The sequence below is a fragment of the Tachypleus tridentatus genome, chromosome 1, assembly GCF_004210375.1.
Source record: "Tachypleus tridentatus isolate NWPU-2018 chromosome 1, ASM421037v1, whole genome shotgun sequence".
Lineage (NCBI taxonomy): Eukaryota > Metazoa > Arthropoda > Merostomata > Xiphosura > Limulidae > Tachypleus > Tachypleus tridentatus.
In genome coordinates, this window is record NC_134825.1 from 130,070,328 (window position 1) to 130,090,029 (window position 19,702).

The 19,702-nt window shown below is 34.2% G+C and overlaps 1 pseudogene across 1 annotated transcript in view; it reads left to right on the plus strand.

Annotated features, from left to right (window-relative positions):
- Positions 1-1,887: 1,887 nt before the first annotated feature.
- Positions 1,888-19,702, plus strand: part of LOC143223696 (retinoic acid receptor RXR-alpha-B-like) — a 34,038-nt pseudogene continuing 16,223 nt past the window's right edge. Inside the window, exons 1-3 of the transcript XR_013013052.1 lie at positions 1,888-2,230; positions 13,109-13,260; positions 14,927-15,039. The product of XR_013013052.1 is annotated as a retinoic acid receptor RXR-alpha-B-like (transcript). The remainder of the gene's footprint in view (positions 2,231-13,108; positions 13,261-14,926; positions 15,040-19,702) is intronic.

Sequence of the window (19,702 nt, forward strand, 5' to 3'; positions counted from 1 at the left end):
CTGCTTGTTCCTCCACCTTCCTGGCCATCAAGACTCGGGCAGAGCGATCACCTCTTTTCTTTCGAACTGACTGTTTCTTTGACTATAATTGTCCCTTTACCCTGGTGGAACTAAAAAATGGCCCTTCATCGGTCTGCCAGTATGTCTGTTGGACCTAATGATATTCATTATGACATGCTGCACCATTTATCTCCTGCTTCTCTTGATGTCCTTCTGATTGTTTTCAACCGGATCTGGCAGGAGAATGTTTTTCCTGATGCCTGGTGCCAGGCTATTATTTTACCTTTCTCTAAGCCAGGGAAAGATCCCAAGATTCCTTCAAACTACCATCCAATTGCTTTGATGAGCTGTCTCTGTAAGACATTAGAAAGGATGGTTAATGCTCGTCTTGTTTGGTTCCTTGAATCAAACAACCTCCTCTCGCCTACCCAGTGTGGGTTCCGTCGACAGCACTCCACCACTGACCACCTAATTCGTCTTGAAACATCTATCAGAGAAGCCTTTCTCAACCGCCAACATCTTGTATCAATATTCTTTGACATAGAGAAGGCTTACGACACAACATGGAGGTATGGCGTTTTGTGAGACCTCCATACATATGGGTTACGTGGCCATCTACCCATGTTTATTAAAAAAATTTTAATGGACAGGAGATTCCAAGTTCGTGTGGGTTCGACACTTTCCCGTTCTTTTGTACAGGAACTTGGAGTCCCTCAAGGCTGTGTATTGAGTGTTACACTCTTCAGTATAAAGATAAATGCCATCACTGAACAACTCCCTCTCACTGTTGCTTGAATGGGCTGTATGTCGATGACTTTCACATCTCATGTCAGTCGTCAAACATGAGATATATTGAGCGGCAACTACAAACCGCCCTCAATTGTGTACGGAAGTGGACTCTGGGGAACGGCTGTAATTTCTCTCTCTCCAAAACCGTATGCATGCATTTTTGCCATCAACGGGGTATTCACCCTGATCCTGAACTTCATATCGGTGAAGTTTTGCTGCCAGTGGTCCCGGAAACCAAGTTCTTGGTGCTTATCTTTGATTGTAAACTGACCTTTATACCACACTTAAAGCAGCTTCGGGTCAAATGCACAAGAGCACTGAACATCCTCCGTGTTCTCTCTTCTACCAGTTGGGGGGCAGATCACTGTTCAATGTTAAAGGTATATCGTGCTCTTACTAGGTTGAAACTCGATTATGGATCAATGGTCTATGGCTCTGCCAGACCCTCGGCCTTAAAGATGCTGGACCCCATTCATCACCAACGACTTTGACTCTGCACTGGGGCTTTCCATACCTCTCCAGTTCAAAGTATATACATTGAATCTCATAAACCTTCTCTACACCTTTGCCGTTTGCAACTATCTTTACAATATACTTCGAAACTTCATTCCTTACCAAAGCATCCCACCTGGAAATGTGTTTTCCTTCCTCGGTGGCCAGTACTTTTTCTGAACAGACGATCTGTCATTGCTCCGTTTGGCCTTCACATCTGGGCGCAATTGAATGAATTGGGTCTGTCCTTGGATAACATTGCAGATTCCACAGGTTGGCTCATCCCACAATGGCTTATTACAGCCCCCAAATGTGACCTTTCTTTCAGTCACCTAAAAAAGGCAGATACTCCAGATTGGAAGTACCGTCTTTTATTCAATGAATATCTTTCAAACAATCATTCAGTTCCCATTTATACAGATGGTTCCAAATCAGGTAATTTAGTGGGCTCTGCTATGGTTTGCTATGGGTCAGTAGTTGCGCGCAGAATCCCTTCTACAGCTTCTGTGTTCACTGCTGAACTGTATGCCATATCTCTTGCCTTGGATCATATTGCAGCTGAGCAGTACTCCAACTGCACTATTTATACTGATTCGCTTAGTTCTATACTTGCCTTGGAATCGCTACACGTTAGCTCATATCCTATTCTCGCTGATATTCGAAACCGATTGGCCCATTTCTCATTAGCAGCTACTTCAATCCAGTTTTTCTGGATACCAGGCCATGTTGCTATTCGCGGGAACGAGCTTGCAGACATGGCAGCTAAATATGTCTGCTTCAGCACCATCACTCCTATGCCTATTCTGTACATGGACTATGGTGTTGTCTTCAAGGCTCGGCTCCGTGCCAGCTGGCAGTCCACTTGGAGTGAGCAACGTGACAACAAACTTTTTCAAATCAAACCCAAAATTGGACTTTGGCCATCTAGCTTCCGTAAAGTTCGGAAGGAGTAAGTTGTTCTCACTAGGCTACGCATTGGTCACAGTTTTTTAGATTAGATTAGATTAGATACCTTGTTCTATGACCATTAATCTTTACAATCGAAATGTTTCCAAAAGTAAATTATTTTGTTCATACCCATTCTAACAAAGCGTTTGGTTTCCAACATAAGGAGCACTGGCATGGTTTAGTGAGTTGGGCTCTGTATCTAAAGGTGGTGCTGGTGAGCATTTTTACCCATGAACTCTGTATAAAAGTGATTGTCAATCATGCTATTTGGCTCAAATAGGACAAAGCCCATGTGACGGCAGGTGTTGCTGACTATTATCTTTTTGGCAATCAAACCAAAGTTAGGGACAGCGATACCTGAATTCTATGGGTCTAACCTTGTTGTTTAGCCACTTGTTTATAGGTGCCGTTTAGGTTGAAGGTTCAATTTCCTCTACAAATGGCCTGGCGTGGACCAGTGGTAAGAGCAGTCTTTGGGTTGAAGGTTCGAATACAATAACCAAATATGCTTACCCTCTCAGCCATGAGGGAGTTATAATAATGACAGCCAATCCCACTATTCAGTTAGAATAGCTCAAGAATTGGCAATCAGTGGGATTGATTAGTCGCATTCCTTCTAATCAATCTATTTTAATTAGGAACAACTAATGCAGATAGATCACAACTAGATTTGTGCAAAATTCAACAAAACAAATAAACACTTTTAGAAACTTCTATCATATGAAAATATGTCCCTGTTTTATTTCATGTCAGTTTGTTAGTAAATACTGTTGTCAGTTCTTTTACAAGAATACTGTGGTAATTATCTAGAAATTTCTCATGAGTAAATCACCTTGTTATTGTGTTTTTTTATTAAATACTGGTTCTTAGTAATACATATATTGGAAAATGTAAGCAAAACAGTTTGGTATAGAATATTTTATCATAGTCAGAAGCTGGTTTTATTGCATCTTTTTGATGAAACACGTCTTTATTTTTTCTTTTTTTTTCTTTTTGAAACTTTGTCTTGTTTGATTCTATATTTAAGAATATATGCAAATTAAAAGCAGTTACGTGGATATTTTTCCATTGCGTCTAGATCTTTCTCTGTATGTCTAGTTATATATGTTTGAATGTATGAAAGATATAAATTGTTAAAGCCAATTGAAGGTCATTGTCTACAAGAACAAATTCTACAAACTTTTTCCAGTTTGTATTATATAATATCACATGAATATTGGCAATTATGCTATCACCATCAGCTAACTTGCTCGTGATTGTTATTGACGCTGGAAAATTTCTTATAAAAGGGTGATAAAAACCATTGAACACAATTTTTATCCATGTACAGGATAGAAGACAAGCAGTTGATTGTGCTATAATAAACTATACACCCTACAATCCCTTACATGTGTGTGTTAGCATCCATCATTCACAGTTGGTTGCCTTAATTACCATAATTTGTTTTGTATGATAACTAGAAACTGAGGTGGTACATGGGCTATTTTGTTTTAGGATTTTTGGCCAAAAAGGGGTATAAAAATACCTTGAAATAAGATATATTTCCACTTTTTTATGGCCGTTTTGACTGTGAATTTAAAGACATGAGCACTTGATTAACTAAATGAATTAATTATTAGCTTACACAAAGCAGGGTATCCAATAAGCACCTAATGAAGTTATTCGGAATCTATTAGGTTGTTCCAAAAATAATGGCGGATTTTAAATTTTAATTTTAATAAGAAATAAAAAAAATCAAAAGCAGCTTTATCAATCAAAATAGAAATCTAATGATTCTACACATTTGCCAATGAGAAACAAGATAATTTATGCCATGACGATGAAACTCTGAAGCTCTAGAACTCGGAAATTATTTAATTCTCTGCTGCTGCTTTGTTGTTGAATTTTTTGTCCTGTAAAAAAGTTGTCCAAATGTTTGGAAAAGTGGTAGTTGGTGGGTAATAGGTCTAGGGAGTAAGGAGGATGAGGCAATGTTGTATAGCCCAGTTCATTGAGTTTCTAGAGCATCATTTGAGAAACGTGCAGCCAAGCATTATTATGAAGCAAGATTGGTCCTCTTCAACTGACTAATGCTGGCATTTTTTCTTGCAACTTTTTATGCATTTTTCTCAATTATTGACAGTAAACCTTTGCAGAGATATTCTGGTCCTGGCTGAGGAAGCTATAATTAACAATACTGGCCACAGACCACCATACAGTGACCATAATCTTCTGTTGGTGCAACTTTGGCTTTGGGAAGTGTTTTGGTGCCTTGTCACAGTTGAACCATTGTGCAGATCACTTTCTGTTGTCATAAAGTATTCACTTGTTGTTGCAGTTGATAATTCGATCAAGAAATGGGTCATTTCTGTTGCACAAAATCAGCATAGAGCACAATCCAAAATGACAATTTTTCTTATTTTTACTGAGTTCCTGTGGAACCAATTTGCCAACCTTTTTCTTTTCTCTAATATGCTCAAGATGGTCCATAATTTTGAATATCCCAACACCCAATTCTTGTGCCATTTTTTGAACAGTTTGGTGTTGGTTTCTCTTCACTAATGCTCTCAGTTTGCCGTTTTCAACAGTAGAAGAATATCCTTTGCTCTCCTTATCTTCAAGCCTTACATCTCCATTATGAAACTTTTGGTAGCAACTATGTACTGTACTTTCAGAGGTGGTTCCTTTACCCCATGCTTGGTTGATATTGCAAAATGTTTGTGATGTATTATGACCAAGTTTGAATTTGTGAAAAAAAAATGCCACTTTTTTTTGTCCATTATTAATTGCAAGGGTCTATAATATTAGAAATAAAGTTTCAGAAAAGAATAAAAGCATTAGTGAATAGAATAAAACTTTAGTTTTTCAATGGTATATATGAAGTTGTAAAAAATACAGGTTTCTTATCCTTATAAATTACTAAAAATTTAGTATAAAAAAACTGCCATCATTTTTCGAAAAACCTAATAATAACAAAATAAGTAAGAGAGAAATTGTTCTTTATACAGTTTTTGTTTCATTAATGGGTACTTTCAGCTAGTGCTAATAAAAGCCAGCACGTAATAACCTATGTATTAAAAAAAGCTATAGCAATGTTCCTAGATACGATATTTGAATGAAAGTAAAGTGTATAATACATGAACCACACCATACCTGATCGAATGTACTATTGAGATGAAATGTTTGCTGTATACCAGGTCTTTTTGTGCCAGCTCTGATACATACAACATATAGGCATTGAGATGCTATTCTATGATAGAAAATGGTTTGAGAAGAACTGTTAGTGTGTAAGCTAGATTAAGTTGTTGGAGTGTAACTCATCATGGATTTTATTTATATCTCAGCAATTAAAATTAAGATAATGATTTTTAACACACATTATTTGTATACTGTAACATATTATTAATTAAATTTTTATAATTAGAAAATGACTACTGGTTTTCCTACAAGAAATGTATATTAACAGTGCTTACATGTTGACCTAGCTCAAAGCATGCATGAAAACAAAGTAGATGTTAACTGATAAAGTTGTTGATAAATGTATTGAACTCTCTGAATCTTCACTGCTTTGTTTGTAACATGCCAAAGACTGTTAAAATAATTTTGAATGCTACTGGGTCAGAAAAAGAGATAAGGATTTATAACATATTTTATGGTGGATATTATTTTATTTTTTTGTTTTAACATGGATGGGCCCTATGATAGACCTCTGAATTTCAGAGTGGTGAACTAGGTTTGAATCTATGCTGAGTGATTGCTTTCACTCTGGTCAGTTGTTCAAAATTTGGTATGATGGCATATAGGCTTTATAATTTTGCTATAAGTACACTTTAATATTTTGTAAGGAATTCAATGTCAACTATGTTTCAAACATCATACTTCGACTATTCTATATTTGATTTTACTGTTTTGTTTATCTGTAATCATAGGTGGTGACTGGCTGTTCAATATTTGTTTTTACTGTAGGTGTTTACCTGTAATTATATCTGGTGATATGACAAATCAGCATATGTTTTTACACTGAGTCTTTACATATAATCATAGCTTTGGATCATTTGAATTGAGGAGAGAAAGAATATGTTATGTAGTAATACCTGTTTTTACATTTGATACATATGTTTTTACATTGTGTCTTTACATATAATCATAGCTTTGAATCGTTTTAATTAAGAAGAGAAAGAATATGTGTAGTGATTTAATTTTACATGTTATAGGAAATAAAGCAAAATTTAACACCTTACCCTTGACATTCATTTTGTAGCAAAGGATATTCATTATGATTTCAGATATTTATAAGTAAAAGTAAATATCAACAATGTTTATCATAATGCTACTGTACATGAGAGAATTGTAAATATTAATTTAATTGTTACAAAGTTATTTGCAATGATGTACAGATTAGAAACTGTGTCAGTCTAATCACTACAACTAACCACTACCAACATGTGTAGAATTGTAGGTTCACCAGTAAACTTTAGGGATAGTAAAGTTCACCAGTATCCTTGATGGTCAATAAGGATTCATTAGTATGCTTAAGGGATGTTATGAGTTCCCAAGTGTGTTTAAGGAACAACATGTTTGTGTTACTAAGAATTAACGTGTTAAACAGCAGAAACATTACAGATATGAAAGTTTGTGTCATGTAAAAAACTTTATAATGCTATATGCTTTAAAGTAATACAAAATGATTTAATCTGTCATCACAGACCCTTGCACAGTTTTATGGTATATACAAAACATCAAATATATTGTACTGCATTTTTGTTAAGTAATCATTACAGTACCTTTATTTGTTTTTTTAGTTCCATAGTAAATAGTAATACTGCAGTTGTGCCATGAAAATAAAAATACTGTGTTGATTCTGGCCATATCAGGATTAGGGTAATCCACTCTATCTGTTATTTCTCTGTATGTCTTTTAACTGGAGAGGATTGCATTTAATCTGTCAATTATAATAGCAAGAAATGAACAACTTTTATTTGGCAAATGTCAAATACTCAGGTCACAGTGAAGTCATTGACTTGTGTCAGAAAGTACAATGGTTGCTTATAATGTACAGGATGTATTTAATTTGTTAAAATATGTTTTTTTGTGATTTTCTTTCTATGAAAATCAGGATTATGTAAGGTGCTTACAAATACTCCAGTGTAGTGTAGAACAGTGGTTATAAACAGTTTTAGTCTGAATTTCTCCTCATGCACACTTTATACAATTTGTGCCACCTTCCTTGTGTTGCACACATGTGAATAGTATATGAAGCACAGTGTAAAAGTGAGCATGCCTGTTTTATAGGAATTGTTGTTCTAGTGAAAAATATATTGTTGAAGTGCTGACAAGACAGCTGTAATAGTATTGACTGAAATTGTCTAATCTTACAGGGAGCTAAACTTGGGAGTCACTGGTTTAGAACCATAAAAACATGAGAGACATTTATGCATATACTTATTAATAAATATGAGCAGTGTTTGTAGTTACCAAATGTCGTGGTATTTAATAACTTTTTTATTAAAAAAATACTGTGCTGTTTGCACCCTTCAGGGACTTGGTACTGCACCAGCTGGTTCGTGCAGCTTGTTGAAAACTGGCTCGGCATGGTTTAGCGCATAAGGCGTGCGATTTGTAATCCAAGGGTCGTGGGTTTGCGCCCGCATCGCGTCAAACATGCTCACCCTCCCAGCCGAGGGGGCATTATAATGTGACGGTCAATCCCACTATTCGTTGGTTAAAGAGTAGCCCAAGAGTTGGCGGTGGGTGGTGATGACTAGCTGCCTTCCCTCTAGTCTTACGCTACTAAATTAGGGACGGCTAGCACAGATAGCCCTCGAGTAGCTTTGTGCAAAATTAAAAAAACAAACAAACAAACAAACAATTGTTGAAACCGTGAAGCATGAAAAAGGAATGAATAATAAACCATTAGTACAAATTATTATAAATCTCATGACACATAAACACACACACACACACACATATATATATATATATATATATGTATCTATGGAATTGTTTCAGGATTTGATATCATATTTTTAGCTTTAGCTTTTCTGTTGGTTCGAACACGCACTTGAAATTATAACTGCATCATGAAATTATTCTAAGTATCTGTAGAAATCCATCACATCTTTTCAACGTATTAGGTACAACTTTTATGTTCACAGTTAATAATCTCCCCCAACCCCATGATTCAGGGTTAAGTCTTAAAGTATATAACAATAAAAAAAGGGTTTTGATATACGTAGTGGACCATCGAGTGTTACAAAAAAAAAAAAAGATACCGGGTCACAGACGGTATTAGACATTTTCAATCCTAGGATGACCCTTTGTTTGACCCCACAATGCTAAATTCGAGAGGAAGATTCATTGTGAGTACAAATAGTGTACTATTTTAAAATAGATATCTGTATTAATCTCTAGAATGGGCCTTAATTTCATGTGATAAGCTCTCGACGTCTAGGATTTTCTTGGAGAGGTTAGACAAAGATTAGAATGATATATATTTTATGAACTTTATGAGTGGAAATGAAGAATGTTTAAAATTATAGCAGCCACGCTACATCTGCTATATCCATTGCCGACGAGGTCTTTCTTCAATACCAGAGCTCATTATACTAGTGAGACTAGTATAGTTGTTGGATTTATGATTGAGTTAAAGTGTGTGCGTGTTAGTCAGTTTCGTAAATTAGAGGTTATTCTTTTCTGAATAAATCTTTATAACGCTGTAAATACTGCTTATTTTCCACGGAAAAGTTGTATTACGTGTTTCTCCATTTATATATATATCTAAATCGTTTGAAAGAATTAAAGTTTTAAAAATGATATGATTACAAAAATTATGTTATGCAATATGAAGTGTTCAAAATTAAGTAATATGTTTTAATCTAGCTTGGATAATTTTAAATAGTTTTATATCATTAAGGAACAATGATAAGCATAATAATCACTCACATTGCTGAGTTATAGTAATACGGGTTATTGAAGTATTCAGAACATCCACATGCTATACAGTTAACCCTTACGTATGTGTTTTCGTATAGTGTTCCCAACCAGTTGAGGGGTTCACATACTGCATAAGTTTAAGTAAGTTTGGGTTTATGCCTATTACAGTACTATAAATAATGAAACGAACTGCCCAAACCGAAGGAAGTCACTTATGTTCTATGTGAAATATCTGAGGAGTTTCAACAAGAAATAGTGGGTTTGCTTTCGGCATTTATGGTATTTTTGTTTGATTTTTTTTTAAATACAATTCATATGTTATTGAGGATCCTGTAATAACCAAGTAATAATCAAGTAATCAAGTAATAATCAAACACAGATTACAAAAATGGGTTGAACTGGCTGCTGTCGGTAATTTCAGGGTTAAACGGTGTATATTTTGGTTTGTTTTGAATTTAGCACAAAGCTACATGAGGGCTATCTGCCCTAGACGTCCCTAATTTTTGCAGTGTAAGATTAGAGGGAAGGCAGCTAGTCATCACTACTCACTGCCAACTTTTGGGCTACTATCCAACAAATAGTGGAATTGTCTGTCACATTATAACCACCCACATGGCTGAAAGGACGAGCATGTTTGGTGTAACGGATATTCAAACCCGCGACCCTCAGATTACGAGTCAAGTGCCATATGCACTTGGCTATGCTGGACCCTGTGTATATTAAAAATGCTTATAGACTGCTGGCCAAAATCTTAAGGCCAATGAATATAAAGAAAAAATATGCATTTTATGTTGTTAGACTCGACCACTTATTTGAGTAGAGCTTTGAAAGATAAAAATAAGAAAAGGGAAGATAAAAAAACTTTTTAGCATTTAATAGGGAAAATGTGAACACTGTGAAATTAGCCTAAATACTAGCTGGTTAACAGTTTGAGACCATATTGAAATGAAGTGTTAATCGGTAAACACGTAACGAAATATAGTCATTTGTGTTCAAGCATTAGCGTTGTCAACATCTTCCACTGGGTAAAAACATGGCAAAGGCTAAAAAGTTGACAGAGTTTGAACGTGGCAGAATTGTCGAGCTGCAAAAGTGAGGTCTCTCTTAACGTGCCATCGCTGGTAAGATTTGGGTGTAGTAAAACTGCTGTTGCAAATTCCTGAAAAGACCCTGAGGGTTACGGAACGAGAATTTCAAGTGGTCGACCAAAGAAAATTTTGCCGTCGTTAAGCAGAAAGATTCGACAGGTTGTCCGGCAAGACACCAGCCAATCGTCGAGCCAGATTAAGGCCCTTACGGACGCAGAATGCAGCTCAAGAACAATAAGACGGCATCTACGAGAGAAAGGCTTTAAAAACCGTAAACGTCTTCAAAGGCCACGCCTTCTTCCACAGAACGAAACAGCTCGGTTAAACTTTGATGAGAAGCACCAAACATGAGACATAGAAAAGTGGACGAACATTTTGTTTTCTGATGGGAAAAAATTTAACCTGGATGGTCCAGATGGCTTCCAATGTTATTAGCACGATAAGGATATCCCACCGGTGACATTTTCTACACGGCACAGTGGAGGAGGTTCCATCATGATTTGGGGTGCTTTCTTCTTTCATGGAACAATGGAGCTTCAGGTTATATAGGGGGCGTCAAACAGCGGCTGGTTACATTGGCATGTTGGAGAGAGCATCCATTGACTGAAGGCCTTCATTTGTGTGGAAATGACTAGATCTTTCAGCAGGACAATGCTGCAATCCACAATGCCCGCAGGACAAAGGACTTTTTCATGGTGAAAAACGTGATTCTTTTGGACCATCCAGTGTGTTCGCCCGAACTGAACCCCCATTGAAAATGTTTGGGGGTGGATGGCAAGGAAAGTCTATAGAAATGATGAATGTCAATTCCAAACAGTGCATGATCTTCGTGAAGCCATCTTCACCACTTGGGATAACATTCCAGCCAGCCTTCTGCGAACGTTTATATCGACCCTGTCAAAGCGAATGTTTGCAGTTATTCACAATGGCGGTCATGCAACTCACTACTGAGACCTCTTGTTGGGCATTTCCTACCCTGTTTAGGACTTCTTTTTGGTATGGTCTTAAACTTTTGAACAGCTAGTATTTAGGCTAATTTCATAGTGTTCACATTTTCCCTATTAAATGCAAAAAAGTTTTTCATTTTTATTTTCCCTTTTCTTCTTATTTTCATCTTTCAAAGCTGTACTCAAAGAAGTGGTTGAGTCTAACAGAGCAAAATGCATATTTTTCTTTATGTTCATTAGCCTTAAGATTTTGGCCAGCAGTGTATATATATTGTTTCTATATCTATAAGAAGACTAGGATGCAATGATATTTGATAAATGTAAGTTTTCTTCTTGACACCAGTATGCTGCAGTGTTTATTTTATAAAACTTGCTAAGAAGTTTCAGATTCTCATGTTCCATTTTTTAGCTTTTAATAGAGGCTGTAAATTTTAAAGACTAGAGCAATAAATTATTTTTCTTAACATCTACTTTTTTGAACAATTTTATTTTTGTTGTTGTTGTTTTGAATTAAGCACAAAGCTACACAATGGGCTGTCTGTGCTCTGCCCACCACGGGTATCGAAACTCGGTTTTTAGCATTGTAAGTCCGCAGACATACCGCTGAGACACTGGGGGGGCAATTTTATTTTTACTGTGAAATATCTGTAGAAATCAGGGTTTGTAGCTAGTAATGTAATGTTTCTGGATAAATTAATAGCCTATTTGATGTCCAAATTGGTGCTTGATTCTTTTCCGTAATGATTTGTTTGTTTCAGTGCAAAGCTGTGTAATAGGCTGTCTGATATGTGAGCAAAGGGAATCAAACTTCGTGTTTTAGAGGTACAAGTCCATAAACGTACCACTGACCCACAGTTGCAAACTTTGCTTTGCATATTGGGTTGTGGTATAAATATTTGTTAGTGTTCGATTATCGAAATTGGTCTTAAATAATCCTTATATGATGAGTAAAATCGCTTTACATATCTTGAAAACCCTGCTTCATACTCATATTTCCGTAGCTAAAGCTCGAGGTAATAGCTAAGTATCATATTACAGATGAATCCTTTTAACTGGAAACCTCTGTGCAGAAATCATGTATGTTTCCAGGTTGTTTTTCATATATTTTGCTGGGTTTCCAAACGAAGATATGTCGAGCACAAACACAGCAATCACTGAATATGGTAGTGATCATTCGTTTCTTGCAATTATCCTTGAAGAACATAAATATTGATGCGTTTACAGATGTAATTTAATAGCAGCTTACGTTAGTAATAGATTTGTTGCATGTTTTTCTTACTTCGTATGTCATCAAGGACACTTATGTGGTCTAGCTCCGTGTGTATCATATAGAGTTGTATAGACTAAATTGATGTGTTTTAAAATATAGAGATCGGATAAGAGATATTATATAGGAAACATTCTGAGAATCTTAATATTATGTCATGGAAATGTAACACATTTCAGTAACAAATCTGTTACCGGTGCTAGCTCTCAAATATAAACCACATAATTAGTGAAATCAGAAAATATGGCGAGACGAAAACTTCTGCAATGTTTTTTAAACTGATTTTGGTATTTATTCTTTTCAACTTGAATAACAATTTATGCAACACATAGAAATCAGTTCAAGCATAACTTTAATTTAGAACTGCTGACCAGAGTGAGAGTGACTGGTCACAAGAGGTGCATTTAACTGAGTATCTGGATTGATAGTGGCTGTTATAATGCAGAACATGTTCAGTAATATATCAGACTCAAACCTTGGACTTTCGTACGTTAATCACCAGGTCACGCTTGACCATTATGGACAAAACACATTCATTGTGTTGTAGTAACATATCTTAGTGTTTTCTAAAAAAAATGTATGCTTTGTAGTCTGTTATGTTTCTCATAAATTTCTGTTAATTAAGCAACGTATGGTTAATTAGTTCTGTTTCATGAATTATTTAGGACCTGGACTTTCTGGTAATATTTCGCCAGTTAACAGTGGTCAGGGCTCTTCTCCGGGCTCAGTGGTGACCTCTGGAGGAAATTCAGGGAATGTGACGAGCAGTTTTTCACCAGCAGGATACCCTGGCATTGTTCCACCAAGTTCTCCAGTTGTGAGTAACTCAGTTTTATAAACCCTAATCAGACATCGTTACGAGGTTACCAACTGTATGTTAGTATTAAACAAGATGATAATTATAAAATAAAGATATAATTATAGATAAATTAAGTTTCCTCAAGGTAATTCATAAAACTTGAATTCAGGTATTATGGAACTCTCCCAATAGCCTTTTCACGTTCTTTAATGGAAACCTGTCAACTCTCAATTCGAAAACAGATTAATTTATATTATAGCAAAGTTGTCCAATTATCGTAGCAAAAATCCACAGAAAGACCCAGAACAGTGATAACATGAACATAATGTGAAGGTACACATCTTAATTATGTGTGATGGTTTACAATATTTTTTGTGATTTATGTACATGTTTTTTGTGTTTTTTTATAAATACCGAAGTGTTTGCATTTAACAGCATTTTCTCAACAGTAATTTCTGCAATGTGAATTTTCTTCGTTTCTAACGAAAGGAAAGTTTATTACAAATGGAACTCAGTTACATCATAAGAATTGTGATGTATAAACGTTTTCGGTCATTTTCAGAAGTGTGGTGGTGGAAGAGTGTACAGTTTTTGAACTTTACAAGTTAACTAACATTGCTTAGTGGTTCTTCCGGTTTACTCCATAAAAATAGCAGTGAGGTGAAATTCAAAAATGGTTTGGAGCAGCTGGTATCTCATTTGGATAAAACATGTATTCGTTAAGTAGACTCGGGTTAGAATCCCACCAGATCTTTATATTTCTTTAGAAAAATATTGCCCTCATAAGACGAAAGAGTGACGTTTCGTCCGTAGTGTTTAGTAGTTTTAAACTAATTATATTTCTATATGCCTGTAAGTAAGTGAAATATAATCAACATGTTCATGAAATACAAAATACTTTGGTTTAATTTGCACAAACAGCGAATGTCGTAATTCATAGAAATAAATTAAGTTTGAAAATTAGTTTGGTGTAGGCACGAAACATAATGTGTTATTTTTGTTTAGAATAAAGTAACTAAAGTTTTGACGTTAATTTAATAACTACACCGTGTTAGATCTATTAAAGACACGTAAATTCACACCAGCTACATTTCAAAGATGTAATGTCTAAAGAAACGTCGTTATTGGAGTAAAAGATGCCACGATCACGGAATGTCTGTCATATATTTAGCGGAATCGCTGAGAAGACTGGAGAAAATGGAGTTTTCTGTAGTTAAAAAGTTAAAATACTACCTTTGTTAAAATAAATAACATTTTATGTGTTTGGATTACGTACTTGAATATCAAACGCCACGAAGTCACACAATTTCCGATTGATGACGTAATACAAAATACGATGACCCGGCTACGTACAAAGTCAGAATTATATAATTTAAATTTATTACTAAAAAACAAACAAACCCAAAAACAGCAGTGCCTTACAAAAACTTTAAAAATATAAATTCAAGAGAAATGTGTTCTGTAAGGATTAAGCACACATACTTTGAACATTGCGAAAATACTGGAGTATTGGCGTTAAGTAAATTCCGTTTCAGAACACAGATAATTAATATATAACTTTAAAAACAATTATCGCAGCAAGAATATGATAACTTTGAATTATCTGTAGTATTACAGTTTTGTTGATTCATCCAAGTAACTGTTGAAAGTATTCGACACATAAGTTTACAACCCGTTTTTACAGATTTCATCGCAACAGGACTCCCACTATCTCCCAACACATCCTCTGTCTGGATCTAAACATTTGTGTTCAATATGTGGAGATCGAGCGTCTGGAAAACACTATGGTGTTTATAGGTGTGTATCTACTTTGAGATTTAGGATGTTTTTCTTCTGCTCTGTACCCTTTTGGAAGATAATTACATTCACACTCTAAAACGTCCCTGGGTAAGTGTTGTTTATGAAAAAGGTAAAAAGGTTTGATTAGTAAACTGAACTCATGACTAATGCAGTCATGTGAGGAGGTTTCACTTGTTGATTTAACTGATGTAGGGGCAAATAGGTTTTGCATGTTTTGAAAAATGCTAGTAAATTGTACATTTGTAACCTACTGATTAATGCTCAATATCAGTTAGGTTATTACTTCTATGTTTTTATTTCTAGTATACTATAACAATGTATTTTATACTGTTTATCTTATTTGTTTTGTTTTTATGAATTTTCTTGAACCATAGTGGATGGTAAGGCATCTTAATTTTGAATGATTCTGAAAATAATTGTTTATAAATTTAAGAAGGGCTTTGAATGTTTTGGTAAAAAGTTTTTTATGAATGCATACCTCATTGAACTTCCAGAATACAGCAAAGTAATTATAATCTTAACTTTCTTTGAATAACTGAATCAGCAGTGGCATTTGTGTTATAGGCACTAGTTTATACAAACAATGTAATTTTGAAAAACAGTTCAAACCTTTTAATTATCCTACTTACCTTCAGCATCTCTAGTCAGTTAATGGGACTTGACTATCACTCCTATAATGCTCTTATGACTCTGGAGTGTGAATCATGATTTTATATTTTTAGTGGTAACAGGGCTCAAACCATGGAAACTGATCTACAGTCATACATGCTAACTACTGGCCTGAAACTGACTTTGTCTAAACTGAAGATGACTCCTACCGTACCCGAGTTTTTTATCAGGATAATGATAATATGCATTCAAAAATTATGGATTACTTTGATGTCTAACAATACTATTTAGGCAAATAGCAAGATTAATTGAAAAGAAAAAGATGCAATTAGTACTAAGATTAGCTGAACTTCAGCAACACCAGTCAGTATTATTAGACTTACTATATTTTTCTAACACTACACATGTAGAATGGTTGATCTTGTATAGCCTATTTTCCATTGCTTTCTACCACAGGTTTTTAGATTACTAAAGTAGTTTGTTTGTTTTTTTCCCATTGACACCTTGGTTGCTTGATCCACTCTGGAAACAAGGAAACTAGCTTGTTGGTTTGTTAGTTCTTGTAAATAATAGGAAAAGATAATTCAAATAAAAAGAAACATGATTTAAATAAATAAATAATATTGTGTTATTACTCCTACCCAAGCAACTTGATTTGTAAATGACTTAAAATAGATAGTAACCAAAATTTGCTTGATTACCAGGCTCACACTATAACAGATTTTCAAGAAAGCTGATGATATATATATATAGTTTCTAGACCACTAATACCTAAAATATCTAACCATGGTACTCAGTAAGTCTGACGAGTACTGGTATTCAGCGAAACGCTTAGTTGACACTAGCAGACACAGTGCGATTGACATATTATAACGTTTTCACCTTTGGTTTCATTCATGGGATTTTAGAATACTGCGTAAAATTCCTCATAGGTAAGACTAAGCTGGACTAAATAAATTCAGATGCATGATGACTAATTAAATACATAAATACAAGGTAATGAATTTGTTCAATTCACTGTAAAAGAAAGAAAAAGGACAAATGGCAGTCAGATTATATCCTTGAGTCATTTGCAGCTTTTACTGTGCAGTTACCATTAGGCTTAAACAGCCATCACAGGTTTTAAAGCATTTTTTATTAGATATTTTATTATTCTCAGTTTTGCTTGTGGTAATGTCTGATGATACCTACCATGGTATACAGATATAGTCTCACCCAAATATATTTTATATAGTCTGTCTTTTAATTTATCTTTTATTGGTTTTGTTTTGAAGACATCTTGAAAATTTGTTTGTTTCCAAATGAAAATCTCATTATCTAGGTAATTTGGTAATTAAGCATGTTCTTTTCAAGATGAGAAATTACACATTGTTGCAAAAAATTTGGCACTTTGTTGCATAAAATTGTCATCCCATTAGAAAGAAATGATTCTATTTCATTAAAACAGTTACTAAACACATTTTTCAGTCAAATACAAGAGACTAAAAATTTTAAGAAATCATTAGAAAATACAAAAGACATACAAAAAAATACAGTTTTGTCTGAACACAAAACAAAATGTGACGATTCAATTCATGTAAAGAAAAACTTAGAGCAATTGCTTATAATTGAAACATTGTTCAATAAATTTATTGAATATTTATAAAAATTATTGTGATTGTAAAATCCACTTTTCATTGGTAGAAGAGCAGTCCCAGAGTTAGTGGTAGGTGGTGTTAAAAATCTGGCTTCCCTTAAGTCTCTCACTTCTAAATTAGGGACAGTTGGCTTAGATAACCACTGTGTAACTGTTTGAAAATCAACACATAAACACTGAGTTTTATCATGCAAGTTTGGTAAAATACAGATGTGTTTTTTTGAATTAAACCAATTACAGATGATTTAAGAACACCAACTATCTAGAACTAATGTTCACATAGATATTCTTTGAGAAAGTACAAAAAAAGGTGGAAGTCACATAGTTACCTGTAAATGGAATGAAAAAGAACTATTTATCTAACTTCTACATTACAACTGCTACATGATGAACAGTATGGGAATTAGGCATTATCATGCCACCAAGGAACATTTTCTAACAGCAAACAAATGTATTTTCACAATCATCTGTCAATCAGTAAACTGGAAATGGAAATTACATTCCTTTGTGAATGCAATTCATATTTTTATTAAAATTTATTTCTTAAAAAATTTAAAACAACTGAATGCACAAAAGTGTTGCCTTTTTTTTAAGTATTTTAAAAACCAATGAATGGATTATTGTTCTTTCAAATAATGTTATAAAATATGGGATGAATTTATTTGCTTGTTAAAAGCAGGTGAGAAGTATATTTCATAAAAGCAACAATAAGTTCAAGGAAAAGCAGATGTATTACTGATTACTAAAGGTAATTGAATAATGCATGCTGAGAATACTTTTATGCATTTGGATTTGAACTTGCACTTGTTTTGAGTGAATAGTTTTCTCTCACAATTCTGTCTTGGAAATTTACGAACTAAATATTTTATTGAAGATGTCAGCTGTAAAAGACCATTTAGTGTAGGTACTGTTAATTAATTAATTGATTTTATGTGTTAATATTTCACTACTGTTAAGTTTTTTTAATTTTTAAATAAAAGTGTTAAAAGCAGACAATTTTTGGAAGTTGTGTTTATAAGTTATTGATGTCAAGGCTATAGAGATTTTTTGAACACCTCAATGAGAGAGATAGGTAGTGGTGACCAGAGAGAGTGGGAAGAGAGCCAAATATAAAGCTGAGTGAAAGTGTTTCAGTTAGAGAAAAAGTAGAAAACATAAAATTAACTGTCATAGGAATGAATATCCTAATGGTTGATATGTTCAAATGAGATTAACAGTTTCCTGACATCTTAGGAGAATAATCTGTTTTGTGAAACTGTGTGGACTTGACAAAAAGCAGACAATTATTTGGAAGTAGACTTGTATGTAAAAAGCAGATATTTATTGGAAGTAGGCCTAAATATGAAAAATTAGATGCATATCAGAAGTTCAGGTTACAACTGCAGTAACTTCTGAGCTGATGTAAGTGAATTACATACTGATACTATTTTGATGAAAATTTAGGAAAATAATTCAGTGTGTCAACTGAATTTTGAAGTGATTGAATTGGTCTAAGAGAACTTTGAGAAGAAGAAGAGTTGTATTTGAGATAACAGCTATGATATACATAGTGTAAAGACTTTTTGTACCTTAGTTTAACTTGTTCTGAAGTGGAGTGCATGTTGTTTGTTTATTATTTTGAACTTTGAGAAGAAGAAGAGTTGTATTTGAGATAACAGCTATGATATACATAGTGTAAAGACTTTTTGTACCTTAGTTTAACTTGTTCTGAAGTGGAGTGCATGTTGTTTGTTTATTATTTTGAATTTTTATTGCCAACAAGTCACAGACACCTACTGTAGAAAAATGTTAGCCCAATACATCCATCTCTATATATTTAATTACTTAATATATATAAACTTAAAAAGTAAGTTATTGACATAATATGTGAAATAATTTATCATTCAACTCATTTCTGTCCTTTTCACAAATATGAAATTGTCCAGACTGTTTGGTTAATGCATTAATTAACTAAAAAAAAATGTAATTGTGGAAGCTTTTAGCCCCACTCACTTGTTGGTGGACAGGAGGAAGAGTTCCTTCCACCTACCTTTCATAGTGAAAAGGAACAGTCAAAGGTGTCACCAGGGATGTGTGGGTTTGTATTAATGGATCCATTTTTGACCACAAATAAACATTACTTTTCAATTAAATCTCTATAAGATATCACCTATAGGCTGAACATTTAAAACTAATTAGAATGATTTATCATAAAATATTTGTTTAAAAATACAACAATGAGCATGCAGTTTTTAAGTTTCAAACACCCCATCTTTTACTTTGTGCAATTCTAAAAGTACAAAAATAGAAATATAAAAATGAAAAACAATGTCTACTTTATTTTACACACATTTTATGTATACTTACTTAATCATTATTTACATCTATACAATCTATTTCTGGAACATATCTAGTACCAGGGTAGAAAAATCAAAA